We start from the raw sequence: 14,280 nt of genomic DNA on the forward strand, positions 1-14,280 counted from the left end.
GGTAGGAATAGAAGATGTAGGACTGAGGGTGGGGAAAGAGCAGAAGAGAGAAACGTTTGCAGATGGAGATCAGTGAGAGATCGCAGAGCTCAGTCTAGAGGGGAGGAATTTGAGTAGTGTGAGGAACGCAGGCACCAGAGACATAGGCTGCAGAGCAGCAATGCTGAAGGGAAACCAGTGAGTTGAGAACAACCAGTATCTGCCCATTCTTCCACGTGTGCATCAGACCTTGGGAAGCTCTACCCCTCTGGAAAATGCTTAAATGAGAATAGCCTCTCCAGTCTGTCACTGCAGGTAGTTTTCATACCTCTACCTCCCTGTAGCTTCTCCAGGACTGCCAGATTCACAGCATGTCAAACAAGCTGGAGTTAGTATGCAATTGGAGAGGTCTAGGTTCAATGCAGACATGTGTTTTGGGGCTGGGAGAAATGGAAGACAAGACAGAGCAATATTCTTGTTCTCTGTAAGACAAGAGTGGATGATTTGGAGCAGTGGAAGAGAAAGGGAGAGTTACAGGAACCAGAGCAGCAGAAAGTACAGAGAAAACGGAAGGAGACCATCGGCTGCCTGCTTCCCTCTATCTCCTTACTTCATACATCCTATATCCAGTACTCAATAGGAATTTACATGATCCCTATCTCTATGGTTTCTGAGTACCCTTTATTTTTGTAAGTCTTTTGTGGGACAGAGGAATATCATGATACCATGTTTTATGGATGCAAGAATGAGTTACTGACATGAAGTAACTCATTCAAGGTAGTATAGCAAGACGGCTGCAGATCAGAGAACTGAACCAAATTCTCTTAAATTCCAGATCTAATCACTTATTCATCCTTCTCCCCCTCCCCTCTTCCATCTCTCGAAAGAAATAGTAACTTTTCTTAGTTACCTGAGCAGGCACATTTAGTAAAATTAAGCACTTGCACGAAAGTTTGTTGGCTTTGTTTGCAATTAGAGACACACACACACACACAAAGAGGCTATAAGTGAGATATAGACAACAGAAGACAATAAGAAAAGACAAAGGAAGAAGTAATAATAATTTCTGATTCTATGGATGGGCTTTATAAACCTTAGGGGCTTTTGATCAATCCTAATCATCTTAAACGGAAAAAAACCCAGCTATTTTGATGGTTAAACCACTTCTATATGAAACAGCAAGATTAAGTTTTGAGAAGGCATTTGAAACTGGAGATCATAATAAATATTATTTACAGAAAAGGACCATAATAACATGTTGTCATCAGGAAACAGATAATGAAATGCTGTTCTCAAGAAACAGCAAGTTCAGACAAATCTACAGCAACTGAGAAACTTAACTAGTAACATTTCCCACTTTTCTGTATATCTAAAGAGAAAATATTTAAATAATAACAACAACAAAAAGTGATACATTAAAAAACAAAAGCACAAACACATTCCAGAAATTAAGATAATCGTCACAATAAACACCCCCCTCACCTTCTTTCTTTTCACTCTTACTCACTGCTAGTCACTTGTCTGTAGGCTGGTGTACTTGTACTGAAATCAACTTGTAATGGGCCGTAAGCACATATGTTGTAAATCATCATTGCTCAACTAACACTTAAGTTGCTATGCCAATTTATACTATCTGGAGAGTAGCTTTGTATGTTCATGTTTTGTTTGTGGCCAATGATGAATCAGAACTAAAAGATATTTGTGTTTACTATGAGGGCAATGTAAAATGTATGAGGTCTTTGACTATTCATATCCTTCTTTTTAACTACTTGAATACTTTAAATGATGTGAGAGTATAGTAATTACCAACCTTAAATACATTTTAGACTTCTTTTCTTTTTCTGATAATGAAATATTTTCCTAAGGGTACCAAGGATACGATGAAAAAGGACAACAACCATAAAATGCTTTAAAGTTGTGACACGTGAAATGTAACCTGGGTCAATATAAACCATTAAGTACAAAGTTACTGTCTTGATAGCATGCTAAAGTAAGCTCACAATCAGGAAATTTATTTAAAAGTCTGAATGTGGAAAGTGAATGAATAACCTGTGGTATTAAAGACCAGTTTATTTTTATTCATATTTATTTCTTTTAAAATATTTTTATTTTCAAGACATGTACACAGGAGAGGAAATTTTCTGACAGTTTTAGAGTCTTCACCATTTCTCCTAATCCATTTTGTTGTTTCTGCCTACCTTTAACAGCTCCTGACACCTACAGGTATCCTAAGCCTTGTGGATTTGATAGGTTGCTGTTTATTTTATTTCTGTTTCTAAGGTGCAATTTGGGTATTGCAGTAATATGCAAGCGAAACTAAGTTGTTATTCAAACGGATTGTGAAAGAGATGGATTTCTCTTCTGTAGAATCATTAAAATGTACTTAATAGATAAAAAGAGCCTCATATCAAAAAAAGAAAAGACAGACAAACCCATAATGGAAATGACGAAAACTTGAGTTCTAAAAGGGAAAAGAAAATCAAGTTAATTACTGTTTGTTGTTCCTGTGGGAAAGAAGGGCATGAGCACCACAATGACCTGCATTTATAAACTTTCATCGGTATAAACCTTTAAGTGGATAACACCCAGAACATCAATATTTTGGCTTCACGGTAAAAACATTCATAGAAAAAAGACTGTTAACTCTGAGGAGTGTCTTGTTTAGTTGAATGCAGTGGTCAGAAAATTGCCAGTCTGGTACTAGCCCAATTGTCAACAACATACAGCAGAGTTTGTTGAGAAGGACAGGTGAAAATATCAGGTTACAAGGAAAAGAAGCATGTGAAGATTTCAGAGCGTGTCATTTTTATTTTTTTTTTTTTAAGATGCAAGGTTAGAATATGCCTATTTTAGTAGCAATCTATCTGAGTTCAAAACTCTAAGGTGGAGGTGAGGTGAAGGACTGCTAGTTTATTTTTATATTGCCTTCTTGACTACCCTTCCGATGCTCGGGAACAAGCTGGCTTCTGTGTATTAGGTATGGGTACAAGTCTTTTAGCTCTACAGGGTGGGGCTGAAAATCTTGCAAGAACATTTCTGCTTCAAAGCAGTTTGCCACTTGTTCTCCTTGTAGCTGGGGGAAGAATCATTGACATATTACAAATGTTTAAAACCCTGGTTTATGTTCAGCCTGCAAAAAGAAGGGGAAAAGATCAGTGAGGGTAAAGCACAGGGCTGCACATCCAGTGTTTTATTTTATATGTGAAGGTCTGCCTCAGACTTCTCATGACTTACTTGGAGCTGCATCCACTTACCTCAGATATAAATTTGGCTTGTTTACTCTCCTGTTATTAAAAAATTGTTTCAAGCCACTGATCAAATGATGATGAGTTCCAGATAAACTTATGCTGAAGAACGTGCATCTTCATGACCATTTAAAATCTAAATGGGATATTATGAAATCAAACTGGGCAGAAGGTTTTTTAAGAGGGGGAGTTTCAAGTAGAGGGGACATGACTTTCCAAGACCTTATTTCTTGGCAACTGTGTAAGCTCAGAAGAACTTCCTAGACAGGAATATATGAGGACACATTCTTTTGTAAGGCAGTCAATGGAGGCATTTATGGGAAAATGGTAGATGCAATTTGAGTTCCAGAATATAAAAGGAAAAAGAAGTCCCTGTTAGAAGGGCCTGTCTAATTACTAAGTTGCAGAAATTGTATGTTTATTCATCTGTTATTTTGTACTAGGACTTACAATTAAATGATGTCAGCTACAGTTAAAGAAAAATGGTTATTATAACTGATGATTCATTTAAAATACCTTCTTACCATATAGTGCCAGCAGGGGATCAGGATGCAGTTGCACAAACGCTGTAAGCTGGACATCACTGAAAGAAGAGCTTGGTCCCCCATTTGATTTACAGCACGTAAATGGACAAAGGCTTGAACCGCTGCAGAGGAGATGGCAACATGGGAACAAGGATGCACCGCAAGCAGTAGGGAAAGAGTGAACCAACGTGTGTCAGTGGCAGTCCCTACTCACAGGGCTGTACAGAGCTTGAGAAGATGCAGACCGATGACTTGGTTGAGCCCATCTATCAGGTTGCCGATGCCAAAAGGAGGTGCTTTAGCTCACAGTTTCCTACCCTCTGCTTCTAACTGTGAGCTCCTGCCACTTGCCTTGCTGTGGATCTGGCATTGTTGTAATGCAACACGGGTCGATTCAGCTTGCTAATCCAGCAGAAGTAGAGTGAGTTACTCTTTTTGACAGGCACTAGGTTTGCCGTCCGACTATATTAGAAAAGAGCTCTTTGCAATAAGGGTGGTCAAACACTGGAACAGGTGCCTAGGGAGGCTGTGTCTTCTCCATCCTTGGAGATGGTCAGTGCTGGAATGGACAAGGCCCCGAGCAACCTGATCTAACTTTGGAGTTGGATTTAGTGTTGAAGTTGGCTCTGCTGTGTACAGGGAGTTAGACCAGCTGGCCTCCAGAGGTCCCTTACAACCTAAATTATTATGGTATAGAGAGGGCAGTCATGATTCCTGTGTCTTGTATCTTTATTTTACGCTGAGAAATCTCAGTGCATCAGTATACCTGCCTGAAAATTTATCTGTCAAACATTAAGGTAGTCCTGTCATTATTATGAAATTTCAGTGTATAAATTTCTATGAGCAAAGTTATTTCAAGGAGGAAGTTTGGTTGGATGGTATAAGTCAGTATGTTAAAAATATAGATATTGTAGGGTTGATCTCATTATTGCTAAACCAAACATTATAAAGCCAGCTTATTAAATATGAATTCATACTGTAAAAATTACTAAAGTAAAATGTACACAGTTAAAGTTTACAAACAAGCTTAAATTTATGTTGAAGAGAGACTCTACAATAATCATATGATAATGCATAATGTATTTTAACTGGTCTAGATTAATCTCAGTCGATGTTAAAAACTTACTCAGATTCTGTCTCTACTCTGTCTCTCTGTGGCATGCCTGCGATGCAGCATGGCTTGTGGATTTTATTGGACCAATAAAAGTTGTTGTGCTTAGCAATTGGACTTCTTTATGGTAGCACATTACACTTACATCCATTTAGAGGCCCTTTCACATTGTTGGGGGTGTGAAAAAAGACCCTGGAATAAAATGAGTCAAGGCTGTATATATGTAATTGAAGGAATGAAGGTGTGAAATCCTTCAACGACAACAACAACAACAAAATCCCTAGTAACAACTGCATATGCAAATATATCTTTAAAAAAATCCCATAGTCTTATTCTCAATTACATACCTTCCTCTCCATAGCTGTCCATAAGTTGACAGTGTAGCTGTACAGGGTATATTTACTTCCAGTTAAATGTTCCTCAGCACTTCCAGAGTGGTGCAAAAAGGCTGTATTGTACCATTCTCTTGTTTCTTCTCAGTTGTGCAGCCAAATTAAGAACTTTATAAGCCAAAAACATACAAAGACAAAGCAACAAAACCATCTAAATTGTTTACGAATTATTATCATGCCAAGGAGCTTTATAATTTTTTTAAATTATTTCCATTTTATGCAGACTGTCAGCACTATGGATTCAGGGACATCTGTCTTTTCTGCATTTGAGGACAAGTCAGTACAACCCTATCCTGATCGGTAAGGCACCTACCTTGTTTTCAGTGGTTTACACAGGTATGCTTAAGTGGTTTGAGACGCCAGTATTTCAAACAGACTTTTAAGTAGGTATGTGCTTCCTCTGGCACTTCAATGTATTTTGGTGGGAACACGGCCGTAGACTCCACATTCCGTTCAGAGACGAGCGCAAGCACAAATGCAACCATACTGCAAATGGTCTGGCACCAGGGGATTTGGACCTGAGATGCGCTGAACAGATCATGCATGTGTTGCCCTACAGTGCCAACCAAAAATAAATGTGTCGCAGATAAATTTGCCTCAGGGTGCTTCCCTGTGCAGGTAGTTTCTGCATGGTGAGAGTCTGTACCGCACTGGCAGCAACTGCAGCCTCTCTGGAACTACATGTTCTTTGCAGAGGGTTTTTTCTATACCAGTTGTTAAGTGAGTTGCTCCAGGTATGTACACAGCAGCACTTTTCTAGGATTCCTGGATGCCCTGTGACACATCCGTTAAAAGTAGTAGTCTGCTGCCAAAACCGATGCAAGAAAATCAGGAATTGAGACAGATGAGACCCCCAGTGTAACTCACAAATTCCGGTTTCACTCTTTGAACCGATGTGTAGGACACCAGTCACCAACTTAAGTGGTGAATCAACCATTCTTTCTTGAAACTAGGAATTAAAAAATCATTTCCTTTGTTTGGACTTCATTTTCAAAATCCCAATTGTCTCTAAAACATGCTGGGTCTGATTGCTAGTTTAGAGCAGCTGGAGATCTCATTCTTCAGAAGGGTATCTGCGCTGCCTTGTAGCTTCTATACTCAATTGAAAATTATGTCGAAGTGGGAGTCAGATGCTGACACCAGAAAGATGACAATTGCAGCTTGGTGGTATTCTACATTTGTGAATCTCTCTTGTGCCTGGCCAAAGCACCTGTGGAAGAGGAGTGAACTTTATAAGAAATTCTGCCTCTAAATCTCCACATGGAGCAGAGCCAATAAGAATCAGGCTTGCTCTTTCAGTACATCTATCTGCAAATAGCTACAGTATAGTACAAATAGACATAATAATCCAGTTTATTTTGGATGATTGATTAATGGGAACATTACTCATATACTCAGTGCATGACATTTCCTATTACTTGTTCATATCATTTGAGAGTTAAAAGATATAAATACTTAGGAATTTGCCACCAGTTGGGTTGCCACCTGTCTGCTGAACACATTAAAGGGGGAAAAGGGTGAGTTGTATTCCATTTAAGAATGCTGTAGCTATCTGAGGGACTCTGAATAACATTTCTGACACTGTCAGGGGAAAATTTTCCGTAGCAGTCTCAACACGCATTCAGCAATAGGGTCTTTTCTCCCTGACATAGCTAGACATTTAAAGGACATTAAGAAAGATGGAGGTAGAGGGACGGGAATGATTTCACTGAAGCAACTTGACAGCACTCTGGGGCTGACGCTTCCTTCAATAAGACAAGTCACGAGACAGCTAAGGATTATATATATGCAATCAAAATGAGCATTTAGCTAACAGCTGTCTATTTGTGTATAGATTCATCGCTTCCTTGGTTAATGTTTACACCTGACATTGTAGCAGTTGGTTAATAAATAGCTCATTTGCGTGAAGAACTGGAGATGGTAAAACACAACAAAATCTATAACTGACACACGCAAATCCCCCACCTGCATTTCTTTTGGTAAAATACCTGTCAAACTGATGGCAAAGCTATTCTGTAGCATGACATCACTTGATCCTATGAAATGACGACTGACGAGTCTATTCGCAGCATCTATAATTAGCTACTTACCTCAGTTTCAGTGATTTCGAGCAGCAGACTGATGTAAATGCTTTAAATCAGCCTCTGGAGACGCCTTTGAAACTAAGCAGACTAATGCCTAACATGGGCATCAACCCTACATACGTATGTCAGGCTTTCTCCCGCAGATTTACCTGGGCCTTAAAATCATGGGAAATGCATGGAGAAAACTCATCAATGTCCTATTTGGAAACAGATAGCTGTGGATCTCAAAGGATCTTGGGGAGGATGAAAGCTCCTCTTGCTATAGGGTTGGTGCCCTTGAATTACCTCACAGCATCATTTAGCTCTTTTCTAGAGATGTGCCCCAGCAGACAGAAACCACTAATAGTCCCTTGCGGAGTGCTATAGAAGGAGAGCCATTCAGGAATTAATAAAGCTTTAATGTACACTGCTTCTGGGTCTGACAACAAAACTGTTGGAGAACATGCAGGAAAGGGGCACAGTGCCACAGAGAGCTTCTGCCGCACTCAGGACCACACCACAAAGTCTGATCATGAATGGTTTGTAACACAAGACAGTGGAGACATAAATGGAGCAAGCTATTTTATATAGTTTTCTGAAACTCTAGTGTAGTGTCAGTCCCCAATTCTGGGTGTACAATATAGTCCCCAGTCCCAAATCCTCAAAGGAAATCCTGAGGTAGAAGTTAGAAAAAGACCACCTGCTTAAAAAACAGGTAGCTTTATTTCAGCGTATATTAGTGTTTCACAGAGCCCATTTATTTCTTACCTTGGGTCAGTCTTGTCTGAAAGTTGTTTAACAGTATTGTAACATTCAAAAGAAGAAAAAAAAAAGTCCACAGTGTGTTTTTTGATTTAAAATATGGTCCTTTTAGACACAGGGGAACCCCCCTCCTTGATCTTGTACTTTAATATTTTTTGCAAAGTAGGCAATATTTTCTAATTTTGATCTTATAATTACAGTTAATCCCTCAAATCTTCAAACAGTCACCACAAATCAATTGTGCTTTCAAGTCAGAGACAGTCTTACAATTATTATATATATATATTTATATGGGAATGAGAAGGAGAAAATTAGTTACATTTTTCATATGATACATTTTTTCATAAGACAGACTGCACTATCAGTCTGACTTGTCAATTTAAATGCCACTTCTTCCAGTAAAGTCAAGACTGAAGTGGTCAGAGTAGAAAAATAGCAAAAGGCTAGAAGTGCACAAGATCCTCCAAAATAGCTGTATTGTGCTGTACTTCTGGGGGCATGCCCATGTCTACACTAAGCTGGTGTCACACGGGCAAATTCTGGTCCCCCATCACAAAGCAGGGCACCCGAATACGACACAGCTTCTGTCAGCAGCATGCATTCAGGTTCCCTTTGCTCAGAAACTGGAGAGGAGAGAAAAGAGCTGGCTGTTACGCACGTTGCACCCAGATACTGGATGTGATCAGGGTATGTGCCTGGCTGAGGAACTTAACAGAGCTTCTGGGTCTCTCATTTTAGTTGTTACCTAAATTACTTCAAATGCCTGAGAAGCTGTTCCAATTTGCTGTGAGCTACCAAAAGAGAAGCATGGCAGTATTTAGATTCATTGTTTAGGTGTCAGTAGTACGTCCCAAGGAAGGTGACAGAGCATCAGGTCGTGTGAAACTAGAAAGAGCAGTTCAAGGGTATATCTGCACTTTTTTACTGGGTCATACATGGTCGACTCGATAGGCAAAATTTTGCAACCTCAGTGAAGTGAAACACAAAATTTGATCAGCCTATTTTGTAAATACATGCTTAAAAGTAATTTGCTCTAAACCCAACCTACTCAGGTGAATCAAACTCCAGCCATGTTAAAAAAGTGTTATTCGTATTGTTCTGCCCCTTTCATCTGACCCATGGTCGCTGAGCAGGATCGTGCCCATCTGTAACTACTGCCAGGTGCCGTCATGGACATGTTTGTCAGCAAAGGTCAGTCAGCTCAGCAAATTCAAGCAAAGGCTCATTCAGAGAATTGGAGCAGGTCGTTGGCCGAGGGGAAGGGCAGGAGAGGCAATGTAGGTAAGGGAAGAGGAAGCTTGGTGGTTTTTTCAGGAGATATTGGTGGAGTGGGAGCTCAGGGACATGTCAGGAAGATTTTGAGAGCCAGGGAGAGGGGACCTGATGACAGGTTAAGGATGTCTGTGCTTTGTTCTGTATCTTTCTGAAACAGCACATTTTTATTTCCCCTGTATGGATGGGCAAGGCAGGCAGCCTGCCAGCTCCCAATAACCTGCTGCTTGTTTTGCCTGTTGCCTTGAAATAGCCCTGCAAACAAGTTTGTGTTGTCCAGGAGTGTGTTCTTGTTTTACATCCAGTTAATAGAACACTTTTCATGGTGCAGCCTTTGATCCCATAAGTCACTTTTGTTCACATGAGCAGTCTCATTAAATACAAATCCTGTTAAACGCAAATACAAGGCTCATCAGCAGTTACAACAATACTCAGAAATCCAATATGCTTAAACAAAGTTGCGACACACAAGTTAGCTGATATGATGCTGACTTACTTAAGATGGAGTGAGCAGTGCAGACCAGGGCAAAGTACTGTATTCGATGACCTGACCCTTCACGTGAAACACAATGACATTTCTGAAAGTAGTCAAGGTCATCATGGAAGTCCTCTGACTCAGTTACAATGCAGATCCAGCTTGCCATACGAGTCCTTCATTTTGTGCTCAAGCTATGCAGAAACCTTGTTTGTGCCCTTGAGCAAGACAACAGTTATCAGACTTAGATTAGTAAATGTTTTGGTTGTGAGCACAGTCCATGCCACAGAATCTGGGTCTGGACACAACTGTTTAAAATTATTTTAAGTGTTGTGGAAAGCAACCAGAAATACTCTTACCAGAACGGCCAGCTACAGGCAGCAGTTTTTGGCTGGCTCTAGTAGGTATGCATATGCAGGCATATTTGTTTGCGTAGGCCAAAGGGGAGGAGCATGTTGCAAAATATCTTAAGAACAAAAAATGACACTGAGCTGAAGTGGATTTTTAAACCTCTTGAGTATGAACAATATGCTTTTTTACTAAACCAGTTGCAGATAGAGATCAATGTACACAATTAAAAGAAAAAGACTAATCCTGCTGTAAGTTCACCTCAAATATTTCATGAATTTCACATGATCCACCCACTTTTTTCTGTACCTCTGCAATTACCATATCATCAGCAATAATTCTCTGTTGTTCAAGTGCCAGATACAACATGGCTGTCACATTCCTGAATGTGGCATATTTTGCTGCTCTGTTTGTTTGTTGTTTCAGAACAAGATTAAATTTTATTCACTTGCGCACCGCATTGAACTTTAACCCACTCTTCGTCATCTTCTTAATCAGTGATTTGTTTGTCTTGCTCTTTGGTTCTCAGTTTTTTATATTTAGTTTAAATTCTGCATGAAATCCATGTTATTCAAATCCCTTTTTGAACCATTTCTAGTTTTCTTCTCATCTTATTTGGAACTATCAATCACATGCATGAAGTATAGGAGCATCTGACTTTTTTTTCTGCCTTCTACTAGCTACAAAATATGAAGTAGCTCCTTTCCAACTGCAGCATGGGCATTTTCATGCAATATTTTAATTCACAAATAGTCTATCCCTTCAGCAATATAAAAGCTTCATGAGCACTGTTTCAAGATTTTGCTTCCATGGGAAAGTTAGTTTGACTAGATAAAGCTGTAACTTTTCTCTGTCTGTGTATGCACAGGACAACAGCTGATTATTCCAAATGAACTTATTTTGAGTCCATTTTACTTGAGAAGTTAATGTGCAATAGCTAAACAGGAAGAACTCCCCTTGTAGATGTCACTTCAAGCATTTGTAACTACAGAAGGCACTCATCTTGTCACAAAGTAGAACATTTAGCAAATATGAGAGCAAAATCCTTATCAACATTTAATTATACAGTGTATAGCAAGTAGTCACTGATCAGGCTCCCAATGTGCTATGCTTTGTTCAAACACTGATTAGATTTTAAAAATCAGCTTTCAAAGAGCTTTTATTTTAAATAGAATTTTCTTTTAATGCTACCAACAAGGTGATCAATCACTGTACTTGTGAACATGTGCTGTCCCTGTGTTTACCAGGTCTTTCAGAGCTTTAGCATATCTAGCTTATTTCTCTAATGTAAAAAAAAAACCCAACCCAAACCGGTATACTTTTATCATAGTTATAAAAGCGACAATAAGATATAGAATATTATGTAAATAAACATATTTTGTCACTCCCCAGTGACAAATAAATTAACTGATGGATATAAATGACAAATTGAGGGTGTTCTCTGTCTCAGTATCAACAGAGTCTAAAAACTGAAAGACAGAGAGTTTCTTCTTGTATTTCCAGAAATGTTTCTTGGGTATCAGATTAAAGGGTATAGGAAAATGCAATTCCTTTATTGGTTCTACAAAAAAACCCCAAGGGATTGAAAGACAGGCTGTCCTCGCACAATCTTTCCCTCATGGCAATTGAGTTAGCATCTCTATTAAAGCAATTGGCATTTTGGTACGTTTGGAAAAAAACCCAAGAAAATATCTTAACTGCATCCTTGTTTTCCCATCCATGAATGAACTGATCTCAAAGGCTCTGAATCTGCAAAGACTCCACAAATGGACAGTGGAGCAATTTCAGCAAAATGCTGAGTATTGATGCCAACAGGTTGCAAGATTTATTCTTATCTCAGGCAGGCTTTCAGAGGAACAGATTTCCATTTGCACAAATTAAAAAATTTGCAGTTCTAGAAAGAGAGAATAAACACCTCTTTGGGATGTGTTGACATCACTGCAAATACAAGCACACGGTGCAAAATCACCCCCTGAGCTATTATCTCTTTTTTAGTCACACTGACATAAGCAATGATTTTTAAACTATTGCCTGATCACTGAACTCAGTTTATTTATATACCTCAAAGTCTCTCTGGATCTCAGAAGCACAACCCTTCTTTTAATAAATATAATTCATTTGAGCAAGGAACTGCCAACAGTTATTGAGTAAGACGATTTGTGACATTGGGTTTAATACAAGGCAGTGTTTCCTTGGTGTGCATCACTATGGTTTAGCAATAAAATCATTAGGATGTCTCAGAGAATCGCTTAGGAATGATCACTTACTAGGAAAAACAGTAACCTGCAGTTAGTGAGGATGAGTTGGTCTAGTACACAGACCATTTGCCTTTACTTTAACGAAAGAAGTTTTACTTAAAAATCCTAATTCACTTGTGAGTCTTTGGGGGTCAAAATGGTGACCTGTTAGACAACATGGAAAAAAAAAAAAAAAAAAGCCCCACGGGGTCAGACTATGGTTCCATTTAGTTGAGTATTCTGTCTCTGGGAGTGGCAGGAGGAAATGCTTTTTATGGAGAATATGTGAACTTGGTCTTTTTCTGTGCTCTGCTCCTCTCATACATCCCCAGTATACCAAACTGTTAGATTAGGGATGGTGGAGAATACATCCCTTTAGTACCTCTTTATGAAATATAAATCTGTCTAATCCTTTTTTTGAACGAGCTGAACTCTGCCTTACAGTGTCCTGTGGCAGTTAAACTCCAAGAGTTCACTATTTGCTCTGTAAAGTACTTTCCTCTAGCTGTCAAAATCAGTTTAAAACATTAGAACCTTATGCGCTATATATATGTGCATATATATAATACTCAGTTCCATTTACAACTGTTCTTTCTGACAGATTCCTGTTAAATTTGCATGTTTGTATTCATCCAAGAGGACAGCATAGCCATAGTGGAAAAGCAGACTGAAATGCATATTTTGAGTTGTTTGTTCCATGCTAAAATATGGAAGATCTTAAGTGTTTGGGCAGGGAACTTGTGCTTATCCTGGTCAGAAGCTGAGAGTTCTGCTTCTTAAGTGATATAAAGCAGAATGGGTAGTGTGGGGTAATCTAGTGGAAGGAAAAGATGCAGCTGTAACTCAAATTTGCTGGTTAAAAGGATTCTGGCCTTTCTGAATCAGTATCAGGGCTCTGTCTAATCTCCTTCCTCCACTCATGTTGCAACAGAGGGTTGCCTAAGTGAGCTATGTTGGCTCTTTGCCACTCAATATTTCCCTTCACCAGGGAAACCCCCAACTGGCTTTTAAAGCCAGCTTTATGGCCCCAGGATAGAGCCAAAGGTGGTACAAGGCATCTCACCACCTTCTTCAAGAATTTGAAGGCAAAGATGGGGGAGGGTATCACAGGAGACAACCTAGGCAAGCTCATAGCAAGCTATTCTTTCCACTTTATTAGCTGATGCCTGTTGCCTAACATACTGATCATTCCCGCTTTTTAATATATTTCTTTTTTTATTTCAGGGGCACAGTCGCAAGAAATGATACAACTGTTTCGGACAGGCAAATAGGAAGCAGTGTGCAAACAGCCTTGTCTTTGACAACTGAAAAGCATATAAGCTTATAGGGGAAAAAAACCTTATAAAAAGTGCTTTGTCTCTGCCATCCAGAAAGCACATCCCTCCAAAAGGAAGGTCTGTGATTCAGGGGGAAAATCCCATGACAAAGCCTTTAGCCCTAACAATTGCATGTAAGAGAGATTAAGTCATGGGAAACTGTTGTGAATAGAGGTGCATGAATAAAAAGAAACATGCAGCAACATGAAACATGCCTAGCTTCAGGTTTCACTGCAAACTTGAAACACGGACCGTGTTTACAGCGTTGTTCGCTGGGGTACACGCGTCTTTTGAGCAAGCAGTGGCCTAATTTCCAAGGACCTGGGGGGAGAGGGCACACACGTGTGGCTTGGCTTTGCATCAAAAGCATTCAACATTAACCTTTTCTGGTACGTCAACATGAAAAGGAGAGGAAACACGGTACTCTCAAAGGATAATTCTCAAAAGGACTGCTTCTTCGGACTCGGGGTGGCTTGGCATCTCAGTCCCTGTACACCAGGCAGCGTCCAAGCGACCAGGAAGACTCGGTTTCAGGAACCTGAAGGGCAAAGCAAGG

This window comes from Accipiter gentilis, chromosome 18, assembly GCF_929443795.1.
Source record: "Accipiter gentilis chromosome 18, bAccGen1.1, whole genome shotgun sequence".
NCBI lineage: Eukaryota > Metazoa > Chordata > Aves > Accipitriformes > Accipitridae > Astur > Astur gentilis.